Source organism: Rhineura floridana, chromosome 5 (genome assembly GCF_030035675.1).
Source record: "Rhineura floridana isolate rRhiFlo1 chromosome 5, rRhiFlo1.hap2, whole genome shotgun sequence".
In the NCBI taxonomy this organism is placed as follows: domain Eukaryota; kingdom Metazoa; phylum Chordata; class Lepidosauria; order Squamata; family Rhineuridae; genus Rhineura; species Rhineura floridana.
Genome location: NC_084484.1, coordinates 72,141,772 through 72,158,376, shown reverse-complemented (window position 1 = coordinate 72,158,376; position 16,605 = coordinate 72,141,772). Strand labels below are relative to the sequence as shown.

General features: G+C 38.6%; 1 protein-coding gene across 9 annotated transcripts in view; it reads left to right on the top strand.

Moving 5' to 3' along the window:
• The window catches only part of MID1 (midline 1), a 363,233-nt gene that overhangs the window by 222,245 nt on the left and 124,383 nt on the right, over positions 1-16,605 (top strand). Inside the window, exon 1 of one of the 9 annotated variants that reach the window (XM_061627090.1) lies at positions 14,457-14,635. The exons of the other annotated variants lie outside the window; for them this stretch is intronic. The gene's annotated coding sequence lies outside the window, so the exon portion shown is untranslated. Of the gene's footprint in view, positions 1-14,456; positions 14,636-16,605 lie in introns of those variants that run through there. 9 annotated transcript variants of the gene reach the window in all.

Genomic DNA, 16,605 nt, shown 5'->3' with positions numbered 1-16,605 from the left:
CCACACTGAGTGGGAGCAGCTCTCCAGGGTTTTCAGACAGGAGCCTCTCACCACCCTACCTGGAGATGACAGGGATTGAATTTGGGATCTTCTGCATACAAGGCAGTTGCGCTACCAGTGAGCTACAGCTCTTCTGCATGGCCACCTGAGCCTAGTGGCATCAGCAGCCTGTGGCATCAAGCCAAAAGTCAGCATGGAAAAATTAAAAACTACAGCTGCCGCCGCCACCTAAAGAAGTCACGTTTGGATTTTTGAAGTAGGTCCTTCAGTTGAACATATTCTGCTTTGGAACAGCTTGGCAAATTCTACTGACTTTCTTAACATAGTTGAATCGGTTTAGAAAAGTAAATGTAGAACAAGCCGAAAAAGCTTGTTTCGCAGCAAGATAGTTCCGCTGTGTAGCTCTATGTTGACACTAATAAATGTTAGTTTGTACATTTATTCATATATATATATACAAAATATTTTTAGACTGCCTTTTAGGCACACTTTGGAAGATTCAATGGTTTTCAGTGAAGAAGCACCAGGTTTTGTGTTGCCAAATTACTTCCAAGGAAAAGCTCTTTATACTTTTAGAAATGCATTTTAGCAGCTCACTCCATTTGTGTGGAATATACTGTAGATAAAAAGATGTTTACTATAACTAAGGAAGGCTTTAGCATGATGCAGAGCTTGAGAAAGGAGTTTAAAGTCCAGTAACCCAGGAAGTCTAAAGTGCATGGAGCTATTGCTGGAATTGTCCATAGATTAATCTGGGATGTTGCCAGTCAGGATAGTGATTAATACCCAGCCAGCCACAGAATTACTTATGCGTCCTGATTTATCAGGTTGCAAGGAGAAGAACAAAAGAGGAGGAGAAATAGGGGGCATTGTGCCCAGATACATAGCATTTGAACAGTTCTTTTACCAAAAACCCAGAAAGAAGAAAACACGGGTTGGTGAAAAATAGCTGAAACTGAATAATGCTCTTTTTCAGTCAGCCACGTAGGAACAATTTCAGTGTTCCTAATGAGTCTCACTCACTATCTGGATGCCAGAGGAAGACCAAGTCAGTGGACTGAAATGTCAGTATGAGACACTGAAAAACGTGTGTTTAACCTTTCTCCCAATTGATTGATATGTAAGTGATTTTATCAGATAGAAATGTTAACTTTAATTTCCTGAATGCAAAGTACATAGTTCTTAAGCAGTAACATTGCTTGTATGCTGGTAGAGGTGGATAGTGTTCAGTAAGAACAAACTAGACTTGGTTATTATTTTGGTAAAATACAGGTAAATTCAATTGAATAGGCTGTTTTTTTATATAACAGGCATATTAAGATTTTTTCTGTCCTGTTTTAAAGTGTAAAGAAGTCTACCTTATCAAATAATTATTGCCTTTAGCATCAAGTCCTGTTCAGCACTTAACTTTTTGCAACAGCTATGCAACGTTAGTACTTACCGCCTCCATTGTTTGCTCTGCAAAGTTTCTTACATAACTCATCCATGTTAATGAGAAGAGAAAACATCTTCTTTAGTGATCATGGCATGATCACAATATTTACTGCCCATCCTTAAAAAGCCTTTCTTCAGCATTTTATGTCAAGTGGATGATAAGCTGCTCCATAATAACATAATGCTTTTAAGCTTCAAGCAGTAACATCTTCCTGTAATATTTTGCTGACAGACAATTTGGTAGATTTACTTTATACCACCTGAAAACGTAGCCATCTTCTTACAGGAACGTATGGAAGGGACTCTCCTGCATGCTCTTATGACTTTTTGAGGAAGGGTAGAAGCTTCTTTCTACAGTGGTGGAAATAATCAGCAATAGCAGGAGGGGCTTTTGGGGACTGGCATAGCGTCTTGTGCCCTTAGAGAAAGGTGCAGAGGTCAGGATGGTGGAGAATCTTGATGGAAACAGGAGCAGACTTTGCCAATGCTCACTTATTCATCTCATTCCTTGACCAGAAATTAGTCCAGCAAATACAACTGGTATTTGCTGTTGTTTTCAGTCTGCAAACTTTTTGCCTACTTACATTGCATTTTCTTAGCATTAAAATCAATGGCCTTTGCATTGAAATAAATAGTGTGGAATTATATGGTTAATTACATAACATTTCCCCATAGTGGACAGTGAGATGAATAAGGTAGGGTTATTTTGGAAGCCAAACTGCAGCACAAAGGAAACAGTGATGTATGCAATAAACATGAGTCAAAACAGAAACTGATGCCTTCTTACATCGCTATGCAGAGGCCACAGCTACCCCATACCAACCTATCCTGTCCACTTCAGCTGCTGGAGCTAAATTTTATCCCAGTCTACATCTGTGTTAGAATTGGTTTTAATATGTTTTTAAAGTATTTTGTTTTAAAGTGCTTTTAGTGTTTTTGTTTGGTACTCTAGGCTTCTTCTGGGAGGAAGAGTGGGATATAAATTAAATAAAAAATAGTTTTTTATTTGCTAAAGCCTAAGTCACCATTGCTAATCAGAGGAGATCAGTTGCTGTTAGAGCAAATGAAGAACTACTGCTTTTAAAAGACAGCTGCATTTGCTGTGAACAATAGATGTGGAACTGCAGTGGGTGATGGTTCTTACCCTATCTCTTCTCCAACAGCACAGGCTGAAGTGGTAACGTGCTTGCCTCCAATGCCTCTTGCTGTGTTACAAGTCTGGCCCAAGATATTTTGCTGCCTAAGGCAGAACAGCAAATGTCAGTCTCCCAAGTTAAGGTGCATGGTACCCAAGGCCAGTCAAGTTATTTTGGCACGTAAGGCAGAAGATCCTATAAATGTTTCTCTCCTTCCTGCCATAAAAATAAAGAGAAAAGAGAATAAATAAATAATTCAAAATCGGCTACTCTAATGATAGAGCCAGCCCTGCTATGGTGTTTAGAAGAGTTCTAACCAGTGTGGTGGAAGGCACTCTCTCCCTTGTTCAGAATGCCAAATAGAGGACTCATGTCATTAGTAGGGGAACATATGAACTGAACCAGAAATTCCTCAGGAATCCTTGAATGCAAGCTGCGGCTAAGATCATAAAAACTAAAGTGGCATCCTATCTTGGGCAATGGAAGAAGAACCGTCCACGCACGGTTACAGATTTCCCAAAGCCTTTAGGGGTCTCTGAAAGACTGACAGTTTTATCTTTCCGTGCTGGGCAGCCAAATTCTTGCAGGTTGAACTATATCGGGCTTCATGGTATCATGGCACAGAAGGGCCAACAGCCATGATTTTTCAGTCTCCAGTTTAGAAATGAATGATTTATGCAGCATCGGACTAGTTGAATAAGCTGCAATGGGGTTTCTATTAGGAGCAAGTGATTGCCTTGGGTATGATGTCATAGCTGCTTCTCTTGAACATGTACATAAAGAAGCTGAAGCATTATGAAATGTGGTCTGTTATGTATTGGAGAGCACAATTGTGCCCTCAACTTGCAATTTTCCACAAAGCACATTGAGTGCTTTATGTACCTTCAAGGTGAAGATCATATTAGTCTTTTTTTTACCCACCTCCTACATTAATGAAACACATATTGATCTTTTTATACACCTGCAAACTGAACCACTTGATTCCTTTATTCCAATGTCAAAGTGTTAAGGGAAAAAGGAAGCTGAGTAGACCCTTTTTCCTTTAAAGAATAACGTAAAATGAAGCGAGGTGACATAGAAGAGCTTGAGCTACAAGATCTGTGATTCTTTTGTACATATGAATGGTTGACTTCAGAAGGCTTCTAGTTGTAAAGTTTTGTGGGAATACGAAGTATAAATTGTATTTATATCAGTGTGTCAACCTAGTGGCACTTATGCTCTCCGCAAGGAATGAGCAAGCCAGCTGTGCTGAGAACCTACTGCCATTTGGATTGAATTCCTAGAAGAGAAATTTCTTTACAGCCAGCTGCCATTTAATAAACATAACTTACCCTGTCTTTACAGTGTAGTAATTCAACCTGCCTTCAGCTGGCATCTCAGTTGTAAATGAGAAGTTAAGGTGACATTTCTTGGTTAGATCTCAAGTTATCGTATAACTTATTTTTGTTGTTGTTCCAGTGGAGTTTTTTTGGGATGACTGTCATTTTTCCAAGGTGTGTTCTCTGCTCAGCCTTATTAAAGATGTTTTTATAATGAAACCTAGTACTTGTATAGTACATATAATATTGATGCTATTTATTATAGCAATGCTAACGACATCAACTGCTGATGCAGTTTGCAGGTGATATCTACTCTGGACCAGAGTGCCTTTGTTTAGGGCAGGGATAGAGAACTTGTGGCCCTGCAGATGGTGTTGGATGCTACCTCCCATCAGTCCCAGCCAGCATGCCAATGCATTGTCTGAAGTAATGGGAGCTGTAGTTCAGCAACCAGGAGGGCCACAGATCCCCTTCCTCTGGTTTAGATTATAATGGTCTTGTTTACCTGGATTTGCTTTGCAGATCCAGACAGTTTTTTTAAATGTGTGATTTCTTGCCTATACATAGAGACAATACCATTCCCACATAAAGTGACATATTTCATACAGAAAGCAATTTCCTCTGTTCCACCAAAGTGATAGCTCAAATAATTGATCCAATAATTAACATTTAGTCCATTTTTAAATGCGAGAAAATACAATTTGTTTGGAAGCCTTCTCTCATTCGAGCAAATTTGTTAATTTCATTAATATTTTCATTAATTTTGTTATTTCCCGTGACAAACCGTTTTTCAATCAAAGGGGTATCTTAGGACTTCCAAGACTTGGATATTTTTGCTTTAGTGCTGTCAATACATTTATGGATATATGCATAAATGACGCTTCCTTGTCCTTGTTTAAGATTATTCAATCATCCTGTTGAACTGTTCTGTGTTGCCTCTTTTCTATGTCCTTTTTTGCCTCTGCCTTGCTTACTAACTTGCAGATTTGGTTCTTGGGCTTTGTAACCCTCTGAAAAAGGAGAGGTAAGAGGTTCTCAGGTAGTCTTTCAGTATATCCTCTGTTGCATCTGGCTTTTCATGTTGATTTCTGAAGTTGAAGTGTTGGCCTCTTTCTTGTCAAGGTCCTTCAGGCTGTTAAATGCCATGAGCACTAGAGCTGAAACATGGCCACTGGGAAACAAGATGGCTGAATAAGCAAACTCATGAGTCCTGAAGTATGCAGAAGTACAATAAAGAATTTTCAAAACAATGCACCCCCCCAAAAAATGTTTGAATGCTCTTTTAAAAAAGGGAAAATGGAGAGTGGAGGTGAGTCATGACCTTATACCAAACTTCTTGAAGGGGGAATTTGGGTTGGGACCATACATGCCATGAGATTAAAAAATTAAATTAAAATCTCTCTGAACCTATATGAAGATGTTTTGGAAGGTCGGAAAGGAATATATATTTCTCCTCTAGAATACTTTCCCCAACTATGAAGCAATAAAATGGCCAGGCTTTAGAAAGCATGCAGAAGGGGAGGAAATGCCCTTTTTTCCTCTTCCTACCTCCTAAACCCTCTGGCACTCCTGTGCTAGCCTGGCTGGAGTTCTGAACATTTTTTTTAGGGGCTGGAGAATACACTGCACCATTTTGTTGCAGGTTCCACTTGTTTTGTCCCATTTCAAAGCTTTGGCTCTCTATTCAAAGTTATGGCTACGAAGGAGAGGGCCTTCTTAGTAATGGAATAGCTTTCCCAGAGAGAGTTTCACTAGAAGATAAGTTTTGTTATTTTTTATTGCTTTTTGTTTTAATTATTGTATTTTTAAAAAATATTGTGTGATACTTGTATTTGGTTTTTAAGCTGCCTGTGGAATTTAACTGACATGAAGCCATATATATTTAATAAATAAAATAATCATATTCAGTATTCTGGTGATGTGCACCTTTTTATTTTGGATAATGCTAAGCCCAAGCTTCTTGAATTATTTTCTGAAGTCACAATATTCTGAAGAGTATTTTACATAATGAACCTCTAGCTTGAAACACAATACAACATATGGTGAGCAGCGGATGTGCAAGTGTGCTTCTGTATCTGCTTTCTATGATGTCACCTTGAAAAAAGGAACTTGTACATCTGCCCAAACATTTGGAGCCCGGGAGAAAGGGTGGCGGAAGATGTGTGAGTGTAGGGGAAAGGAGATGTGAAAAATGGAAATGCAAGGACATTCATGCACCTTGTTTTTGCTGTATTGTTGTAACAGGCAAAGGTATGTGCATGTGTGTGAGAAAAAGAGAGAGAGAAGGTGGGAAAGAGAGAAGGGCTTTTTTTCTGGAGTTAAATCTAGGACACTCTTCTGGATCTGGAATCTACCAGGCAATCCTTTCTAACGGGAAAGGACAGCCACTTGTGTTACAAATCTGTGTTATTGTTAAATTACAACAATACACAAGCCTACCTCATATACTAGACTAGTGCCAGCCATGACTACTGAATTTTATTGGCGAACATGTTGTTCATTTGCTTATTTGATTTGTATCCTGTATGTCCAATTTCAAGGAAGCGCTCAAGACAACTTGCAGCTGTAATGGAATAATAAAATGATAAGAACAAATGTAAACAATCAACCATAAAGCGATACATTAAAAATGATAGCAGTAGATAAAAACTTTAAATAATAGAGTCATGAATGAGTGTCATCACTGTTACCAGCCTAAGCTGAGCAAAAGAACTCATAGCCACACATGCTACTTGGAAACCTCGGAAAAATCCCAACTCCCCAAAATGTGAATCTGCTCTTTCAAGACGACCATTTCAAACAGGCTAATCCGCCATCTGTCATAAACTTGGAGTCAGACTCCCTTGATTTGAGCAAAGCAGCTGTGGGAATGAGAGATGGGATTGTTTTCAGTGCCGACCCTGGATTATCCTATTTTTCCTGAAGCCTCCCAGCGATAGGACCCAATCCTGCTACCACCTCCTCAGCCTGAGGAGGTTACTTTGGTGTCTTCTGTGTCCAAGGACTTTGGCCCAGAAACCAAAATGGACTCATGGTCTTCCACATGCTGTTGTGGCCAATGGCTGCTGAAGCAGGCAAAGGCACTAGAAGGGGCTTTTCCAGCAGAGGTGGAGATTACAACCTGGACTGAGCTGAAGCCCTATTTAGGTCTCAGCCTGGGGTTGCAGGAGCAACATTTTGAGCTTGTTCATATGCATCTCCAGCCTGAGCTCTACATGGAATTATACTACATGAAGCTAAACTTTGCCTTGTCTGCCCATTTCAGTTGAATGAGATCACCATCTGGGACAGAACACCATCAGTGAAGTGGCAGTCCTTCTGATTAAGAGCATCTCTGTCTTGTAGCTCATGCCCAGCCCATCACTGATTTCAGATATCACTTCAGGTATCAGGACAACCCAATGGTGTTGATTTTATAGTCTTCTCGATCTGATCTATTACTTTTCACAACATCACACTAGCTGGATTTGTCAACTGTTAATTTTTCATATACTTTGAAATCCCAAGGACTATGAACAAAACAAATATTGTAATTTCTAGAAGGTGTAGTGTTTGTTACAGCAAAAACTCCTCAGAAATTAACTGAATTATTGTGGCATATCTTTTTGGGGACTAGAGCCCTCTAGCTCATATCTGGTGATGGATTCTAGTACTTGAAAGCTTATGCCATAATAGATCTATGAGTCTTTGATGTGTCACAAGACACTTGATTGTCCTTGGAGACTTTAACAGTCATTTGACGATTGTGCCAAAGTTCTCATGGGATGTATGTTATTCACAGGCTATGTACTCCATACTCCAATTGTTACATTCTCTTTCTGCTGATAGTACAAGATATTTATTGAACTTGATTATGACCATTGGGTTCTTACTACATATACTTGGGACAGGCCCAAAGCTTGTCTTTGGAAAATGCTAGATTCCTGGCAACAGCTCATTTTTAATACGGTGGTCAGTAACATGTAGACCTCAGCCTAATTTCATGTGGGTTGGGGGAGGCTTGGAGAGGGAGATGGAAAATGGGGAAAGTAAAATGGGCTCCTACTGGGAGGAAGGGTGGGATATAATAGTAGTAGTAGTAGTAATATAATAATAATAATAATGTGGAGGTGTAGCCAAAGCAGGTAAAACTATGCAATAGGCAGGCTCCTTCATCCAGACCTTTGGTAACAGCAAATTGTCCCTGTCCTGCAGCCCGATGGGCAGGAAAAGAGAAAGAAAAGGGAGTTGCTGTGTCCAGGTTTGGCTGTGCCCCCACCCAGCACTGGCATGTGGTCCCTAACAGGTTATCCCCAAGGGAATGTGTTTTTAAAAACTTTAATTGCTATTGTTCTGAGCTCAGCAAGAGCTGAAGGGCCAGCACTATTGGCTTAAAAAAAATCATTCTCAAATAAGTCAAGATCTGGGCCCATCCCTCCCAGTCTTAAATCAAGGCTTTGGCAGAGACCTTTAGTATTTTGTTGCTATTCACATGTGAGATGGGATGGTTAATGAACCTGTGTCTGTGTCTCAACATCACAGAAGAAAATATCTGACACATGTAACAGGGAGGTAGGTGCCTGCCAGTTTTAGCAGCCAAACAAGACCCTGCACAGGTAGTTGCCTATCCCTATGGTCCTTTTATACGTCTTGGTCTTAGTTTGCTGCTGCTGCTGCTGTTTTACTTGCTTTTATCTTCTCGTGATATTTTGATATTTTTATGATTGTCTTTTTGTGTTGTTCTTAGTTGCTTTGGGCACATTCTCATAGAAAGGTGGGATATGCATTGAACAAATCTTACCCTAGCCTTTGATACCCAATTCATATATTTTTAAGATTCGCCCTATTTTGTGATTCTGCTTGTTTTTAATGGTTTTTAACACTGCATTTTAAGGTTGTTATAACCCGCCTTGGAATTTCTGGGTGAAGGGCTGGCAGTAAATTTTAATGCTAATGTTAATAATAATAACATAAATGAAATGATTTGGAGTGTCTCAAGTTCCTGAATTTGCTATATTTGGACAAGCTCTCAGATCACTTTTTCTGTGTATGAATGTCAAGCTAAATTAGAATGTCTTTCAGATGCACAAAGCTGTTCCTCATACCCTGTTTGCAAATGAGGCATTTGTTGCCCTTTTCAGCAGTGATGCTCTGATCCCTTCCCTCCTTTTCAAGTGGTCAAACTAGATTCAGGGCCTTAGTAGCAGACCTTAATAGTAAAGTTGTTGTTGTTATGTGCCTTCAAGTCGACTACGACTTCTGGCGACCCTGTGAATCAGCGACCTCCAAGAACATCTGTCATGAACCACCCTGTTCAGATCTTGTAAGTTTAAGTCTATGGCTTCCTCTATGGAATCAATCAATGAACAGAGTATCCAAAATAGTAAAGTACAAAAGAATTATTTCTTTTTGGTTTTGTTCCTTGTTAGTAAAGAAAAAAACCCAGTTACGGAGTATGTGCATCTGATGGAGCTAAATAAATACATAATGAGCACATAGTTCCAGTGATCTGAGATAAATCTTTAAAAACAAAGCATATACAATAGTTAAAAGGAAATTGTGTGTAGTTCTTTCTTTAAATGCAGATGAGTGGCTTCATTTAATATTTTGTAAGGAAGTGGTTTTTTTTATTATTGGCTGACTTTGAAAGATCACTGTCTCCTAAAAAAAGAAAATCTAGTGTTTTCTGGCACAACCTTTAATCTACTTTTGTACATCAAGTACAATACAAGTGTTTCTTCAGAAAGATTAATAAGAATGTGTAATTCTATAGAGATCTGGGTTTTGGATCATTCTGGGAACTTGAATACAATCTTACTTACAACAGAGTCCCTGTTTTATGGGCTTATTTTCTCCCATACTGCTTTTTTCTAAATTCATCTTGTGCCATTTTGCACATAATGCAAAGGCAAATCTAGATTTTCTACAAAGTTTACACTTAACATATATCTAGCCCAGGTGGGGAGAACTTCCAGCCTGCAAAACAAATGTAGCCCCTAAGACTCCCCATTTTCCCCACCAGGCTGTTTTGGAGAAGCCGCATCTCTCCTCACCTTACACCTGAGGTTATATATGACTTATTAAGGGGTAGGGTGAGCTTCAAAGGAACAGCTGGAAGCTTAAAGTGGGCTCCCAAGTGCTCATTTGCTAGTACAAGGCATGCTCCCAACCACCCATCAGATTATATAAAACACTTCTCCCTCCCAGCATGCTTACCCCAGCAGCTGTGGAAGGGGGATAAAGAGGAGAAATCTCTGGTTCCTTCCCCCCACCCCACTGCCACTGGGCTAAGAAGAGAAGAAAGCCTGCACTTTAAATCCTTTTGCAGCGGCAGGCACTTAGGAACTCCTGAAATGGATTTTAGCAGGTGGGTGGTGGGACAACCCACTGTCAGTCATCTTAATGACATCATGTGACTGACAGACAGCCCCACCCACCTGTCAGATTTGGCCCACGAGTTCAGTGTTGATAAGCATCTGGTCTATGGAGCCAAAAAAGTTTTCCACTCCTGAGCTAGTCAATCAGTGCTCAGTTACACTATCTGTATTTATATGCATGTTTGCATCTTAAGTACACACCAAAAAAATGTAGTGGGTGAAATCAGTCCTTAGGTAGGCCTTTGGCCTTCTCTAACTGTATATTATAAAAAAAACTTTGTATGTTTATGAGATTTCCTACCTACCTTTTACTATAAAGTTCCAGGGCAAGTTACAACAATATAATATACAATTATAAAAACAGTTAGTGTCATAAAACAAAGAAGTGTAAAAACAATTAAGAACAATTCCATATATAAAAATGCTATAAACATTTAAAAATAGTTCCATATGTTAAAATAGTTGCAATATGGATGCAGATTAGGATAAAGGTCTTCACTTAAAGACTTGCTGAAAGAGGAGAATCTTTAGTGGTGCTGAAAAGACAGAGACTGCACCTGTTTAATATATAATGCAGTGATTCGTAACCTTTTTTGGGGTCACGGTCCCCTTTCAGAATCTGATGAAAGCTATGGATCTCCAAAAATAGATAAATAAATACAATTTATTTTATTGCTGTATAGGGCTTTGTACACTAGTACCTTCAATTTAGCTCAGTAGCTAATCAGCGCCCAGTACAATCCTTTCAACAGTGGTGTAGCATGGTGGTAATAATCTGCCCCAGTGAGCAGTTAAGCTGCCACATTTCACACTAGCTGCAGCTTTCAGGCCAACCTCAAGGACAGCTCCATACAGACAACATGGAGTAAAAGAGAGTATTTTCAGAAGACTCATACTGTGGCACCTGTAATCTGGAGAGAGAAAATAAAGCCATGTTGATCACCTTGGTAAAGAGCTCTACTTGGTTTGAAAAGTTTTTTTAATAGAGAATGAATTTCTCAAAGTGCTTAACAATGAAAATTTGACCCTACATGTTTGAATTGGAGTAAAGAGCGGATGATATGGCTGGGAAAATAAAAATTCCTGTTGAGTTTTTTGCTCTTTTGCTGATTGTGTCCACAGCTGATACCCTTCTTCATACATGCACAACTGCAGAGGGGAGCTGCTTCCTTGTAGTGTGATTTCATGTCTTTTGGGAGTGTGTATGAATCAAACAACATGAAGAGGTTGATGGTGTTGTCTTGTCCCTGTATATAGAGACCTGTATATAGCAAGAGACCTGTATGTAGAAACACCCATTGACATGACCCATGATTATTTAATTCACACATTCTTGCCAGTGGTGTAGGATTGCACTATGAGAAAATGGCTCTCCAACATGCTCTGAATATGTGAATGAAAAAGTGAATCTCAATGCTTACTATTACCAATGAAATTTAGGTTACTGATGATTGTCATCTGTTTGTTTCCAATCCTCAATTTAACTGGTTATTTTTTAATTGTTCCTATATATGTTGAGATCTTGCCCAGAGAAACTACTGCAGCCTTAAATGTCACCCTATTTCTCTTAAGAGAGGAAATAATAAAGGAAGTTCAATTACTCTGTAATGCAAATAAAATGCAAACTTGTCTCTGGGACTAAAAGCAAATAGTACATTGATTTGGATCCATTCTTCCAAGCATTTAATACATTTTTAATTTCATTATAACAACATAAAAGGAGGCATTGCAACTTGTAAAGTAGAACATAAGGAAACAATTAATTCCTGCTGCTTCCACTTCCACATGAATCTTTGAACACATTCATTGAAAGCCAAATGTCTGGTCTGTATCAAAATGCTATACAACAAGAAAATGTACAGGGACTTTTTAATGAAGTTCATTAAAAATACTAATAATGTAGAAATACTGGTAATTCTGCAACATGATGTAATTATAGAAAATTAATTTTTACTGTAATCCAAAAGACTGTAGATGCTATGTTGTAAATGAGGGATGGAGAACCTGTGGTCCTCCAGATGTTTTTGGACTCTTAACTCCTGTTTGCCCCAGACAGCATGGCCAATGGTCTGGGATGGGAGTTATAGTTCAGAAACATCTGGAGAGCCATAGGATAGCCACCCTTTTTCGAAATGAAGGGCTCCATTTCAAGTTTTGGTGGTGCAGATGCAGCTCTAGAGTTAGTGAGGCCATAGGCAAAAGTAACAGATGAGGCCTCTCAACATAAGGAGCAAAGTGCGTATTTTTAAAAGTGAAATGAAACATCATAGTAGGATCATAACAGTTTATTGAATTTATAGGTGCGCTTATCATTTTAATACATTTTCTACATTTTGCAGTGCTAAATACATTTATAACAGAGGAGTAATTTAATTCTGAAGCCAAATTATGATAGAATTGCCAATGCGGATAATCCCTCTTGACACATAGATCTTAAACAAGTTTTTATTAATTTCAGTTTGAAAAAGTTACTTTCTGCTGATGGAACTGTAACCAGAACTGTTAATATAATTCTTAATACTATATAAATATTAAACTCCAATTAAGTTATTACCTATAATATACTTTACTGAATTATATATATCTGTATTTGGGGGTACAGTCCAGGTACACATTTCTAGTTCCTCAAATAATTTTTGACCACATATATCAGAATCAGACAACTCAAGACAGTGAAACTAGCATTTGTAGTTCTTTACAACACTGTAAAAGATCTTCATCAGATTTGTTCTTTAAAGAAGAAATATTGTACATAAAACCAAAATAGGTTGAGTAGGTTTTTAATCCCTCAAATTGAGGTTCAACGAATTAGACAAACTACCCTCTTCAGCAGCCCAGGAAAATTTAAACTTGTTTGACTCCTCATATTTAGAAAACTATAGCACTTTGTAATGGCATCATAAGCTGCATGTACACTTTTTTATTTCTGTTAAAAATTATTTGATAGATAATATGTATAATATGCTATTTTTGCAAGTAATTAAAAAATCTACACATACACTTCTATTATCATCACTGAAATTATGTACTGTGAATGCCTACCAACATCTTGCAGTGATGTTCTGTTCTGGACCTCATGCTGAATGTGTACATGCACACAGAGAGAAAACTGGGTGCGGGCAAGCACATGTACTGCTGTAAGCTTACTCAACTCGTGATATGTAGACAAATAGGAAAAGGCAGCTGTTTTCAGAATTTGCAAGGGGTTCTATCTATTGCATGGAAGTCAACAAATCCCTCATCAATCACAATTCTGACTTCACTTATTGGCTTAAACCCTGAAAGGGCGGAAATTGGAGCAGCCCAGCTACTAACTCATTTTTTTTAACAGAAGTTGCTGTGGTGGCGAGGAGCTGACATTTTGGTGTATATCCCTTGATCCAGAGCACTTAGCTTTCATTTTAAAAAAAAGTTCCTAAGAGCCTTGGGGCCCCAGTGGGCCCAAGCCCAGGAGAAACTGACCCTTTTTACCCATCTGTTGGCAACTCTGGGTTCACAGTGAGGTCCAAAGGCCCACTTCTGGGTATATTCAAGATTAAATGGAAAAACAGAGCAATGTATTATTAAGAATATTTATTCTGCTTTACTATAGTGTTCTTGAGGAATAGTCAGATGTCATCTGAAAGTGCCCTTCCACACTTCCTAAAAGGCACGCTGAGAGAAAAGATATCTGTTCTTTAATATTAATGGTTTATTACTATTGTTCTGATCGGTTGATGAATTTGCACAAGGAATCTCTTGGATATACACTAATATAACAGTCAAATGTTGGACCGTGTGATATTTGTTCAGTAGGCCTCAATCTTCCATGAGAAAGTAGTAGAGTTTTAATCTCTTGGTAGTGTGACAGGTTTTGCTGGTTCAGGTCAGTCTCCCCTTACAGGCATGGGAAATGAAATCCATTATTTAGCCGTGGATTAATTACACAGCAGCCTGAGCTTCGACTTGTTTAAATAATGTGGCAGCAAAGCCTAGTTCCCTTATTACAAGCCATCATTGTCGGGTGGGTTACATGGACGCACTGTGAGAGAATCTGATCTTCGCTGCTTTCTCACTCCATGGATGTTGAATGCCGAAAGATAAAGGACAAAGTTTGCTTTAGTGTCAGTGACAAAAGGCAGCCAGATTGCAAAGGGGTTTTTTAGTCCTTAAACTCTGACGGAGGTGATTAGGTGGAGCTGGCTTTCCTGGAATTGTAGAGTAGATTTTCCTGTTGTGCTTCAGTATCAACTGTCTCACAGTTCACAGTTGCAGCACTAAAGGTCCAACATTAACGTAACAAGTAGAGGCTACCATAGGCATCTTTAGCTTTTTACTATCTACTGAGGGGGATCTGCATGATCATTTAACAGCAATGTTTCAGCAAAAATACTTAATCCGAAATCCATCGGTGGGTATGTTACTTGGTATATACTTTGAAGAAATTTTGAATAGAGTGCTGCCCATAGGCTACATTGTTCTTGTTTTTAAGAACTTTATGATTAACAAATTTGATTTGTCTGTAAACTTTAATTGTTTTTGTTGTACTGAAAGCTGAGCTAATTCAGAATAGTTTTGCAGTATTGCTAGGCTATTTTTGTTAGACTGTGAAGCCAGTACTGGGTTTTGACGCAGTGATTAAATTATATATGTCTCAACAACCAAGTAACAGGTGAAGGGGGAGAGAACTCTGCCAGACAAAGTAGACAGTAGTGGGCTAGATGGGTTAATGGTCTGACTCTGTACAAGTCAATTTCATATATTAGGGAACTGAGATTTGGAAAGTGGAAGGTATTTATGGATTTTATATTTTTAATGTTTTATTATTGTTTGCTGCATTTGTTATTGTTTTGCAATTGATGAATTGCAAAAAATAACCAGAATTGCAAGGATAACCAGGTTTGATCAGATGCAGGGTAGAAATTTATATAGCTGTGGGTACAGTCTTGAATGCCCAGGTATATTCCATGTAATTTATTTATTTATTTTTGTCTGCTGGCAGTCAACAGCTAGAAGTCACTGCTCACTAGTTTTTGATGGAAAAGTTACAATTGTGCTTAAAATGCACACTGTTATTCATGAGCAGAGTCGCACATGATTTCAAAATGACTTCAGTTAGTTTTCCCCTTTGACCACTATATTTTGTCTTGTGGTTATTCTGCTAACTACTGCTTCTTGGTTTCTGAATTCCTTTTCACACTCTGGTTTAGACTTTGCATTCTCCAAATGACATCATCAAAAAGAATTCTTCCAAAATTAACCAGGTTTCTACATAATGGTTTTTGGACTGCAGCTTTTCCTTTATAGGATAAAGTTTTCTCCATGCAAAATGAGTTGATAATGGAAGGATTGAAATGTACTACTTTAATGTGCTACTAATTTGCTGTTAAGTCTGATAACTTGCCACCTTAAAGGAACAGTTTGTGTCATGTGTCTATGCATACTTCTAAAAGTTAGTAAGAATTAATAGCATAAAGATTAAAAATCAATGGTGGATGGTCTAATCAATACCAAATGATCGGGTTTAATCTTTCAAGTAAGGTTGTTGGTATGCATTTAGGCCAGGACATGTTGGTATTATGTGTTGGAGTGAAATTAGGGTAGGATTGCTACATCACAGTCCAAAGAAACTTCCTGTTTCTGAAAGGAGATAGACCCACAGCCTCAGCCACCACAGCCTCTCTTGTGGCTGTGGAACTTTTAGACACGGGCAGGATCTGTGGGTTGTGATCTGGCAAGTCTAAACTAGGGAGTTACAGTGAATGGTACAATTGTCATTAGAACCAGACCCCATAGCTATCCTTTTAAATGCAGTTTGATTTGTAGCAGTCTTTAGGTGAGCAGTCTTTAGCTCTATGCCATGGAAAGCTTCAACTGCTAGCTCTATGCCATGGAAAGCTTCAACTGCTGATTTGTACTACCAAACCTCTGTTAAGGGGATAGGGGCAGGCTATTTTTCCCAGTGATCTGCAACCCTAGTGAAGAAAAAATGATAGGGGATGCATTCTGAAGAAATGGATAACAAAGGCACTTCACTGTTTCCATAAGCACTGCTTGTTTTCTCGCTAGTATCCAATTGTATATCATATTGTGTGACTTCCCTTGATACTACACTATAAATCAAGTGACTTCCATATTCATAATTTGTTTGCTCATAAGAACAAATACCTGTTATGATAAGATAGCCTTCAGCATGTCCGTGTAAATCTTTTTACAGACAAATACAAAATTTCATTGAGTTCAGTTAGCTTACTCCCAAGGAAGTGTGTAGAGGACTGCAACCTATGTGTGCTTATTCAGAAGGAAGTCCCATTGAGTTCTGCAATCATCTGCACAACTTGAGAGTAAGTCCCATTGGATTCAGTGGCACTTGCTTCCAAA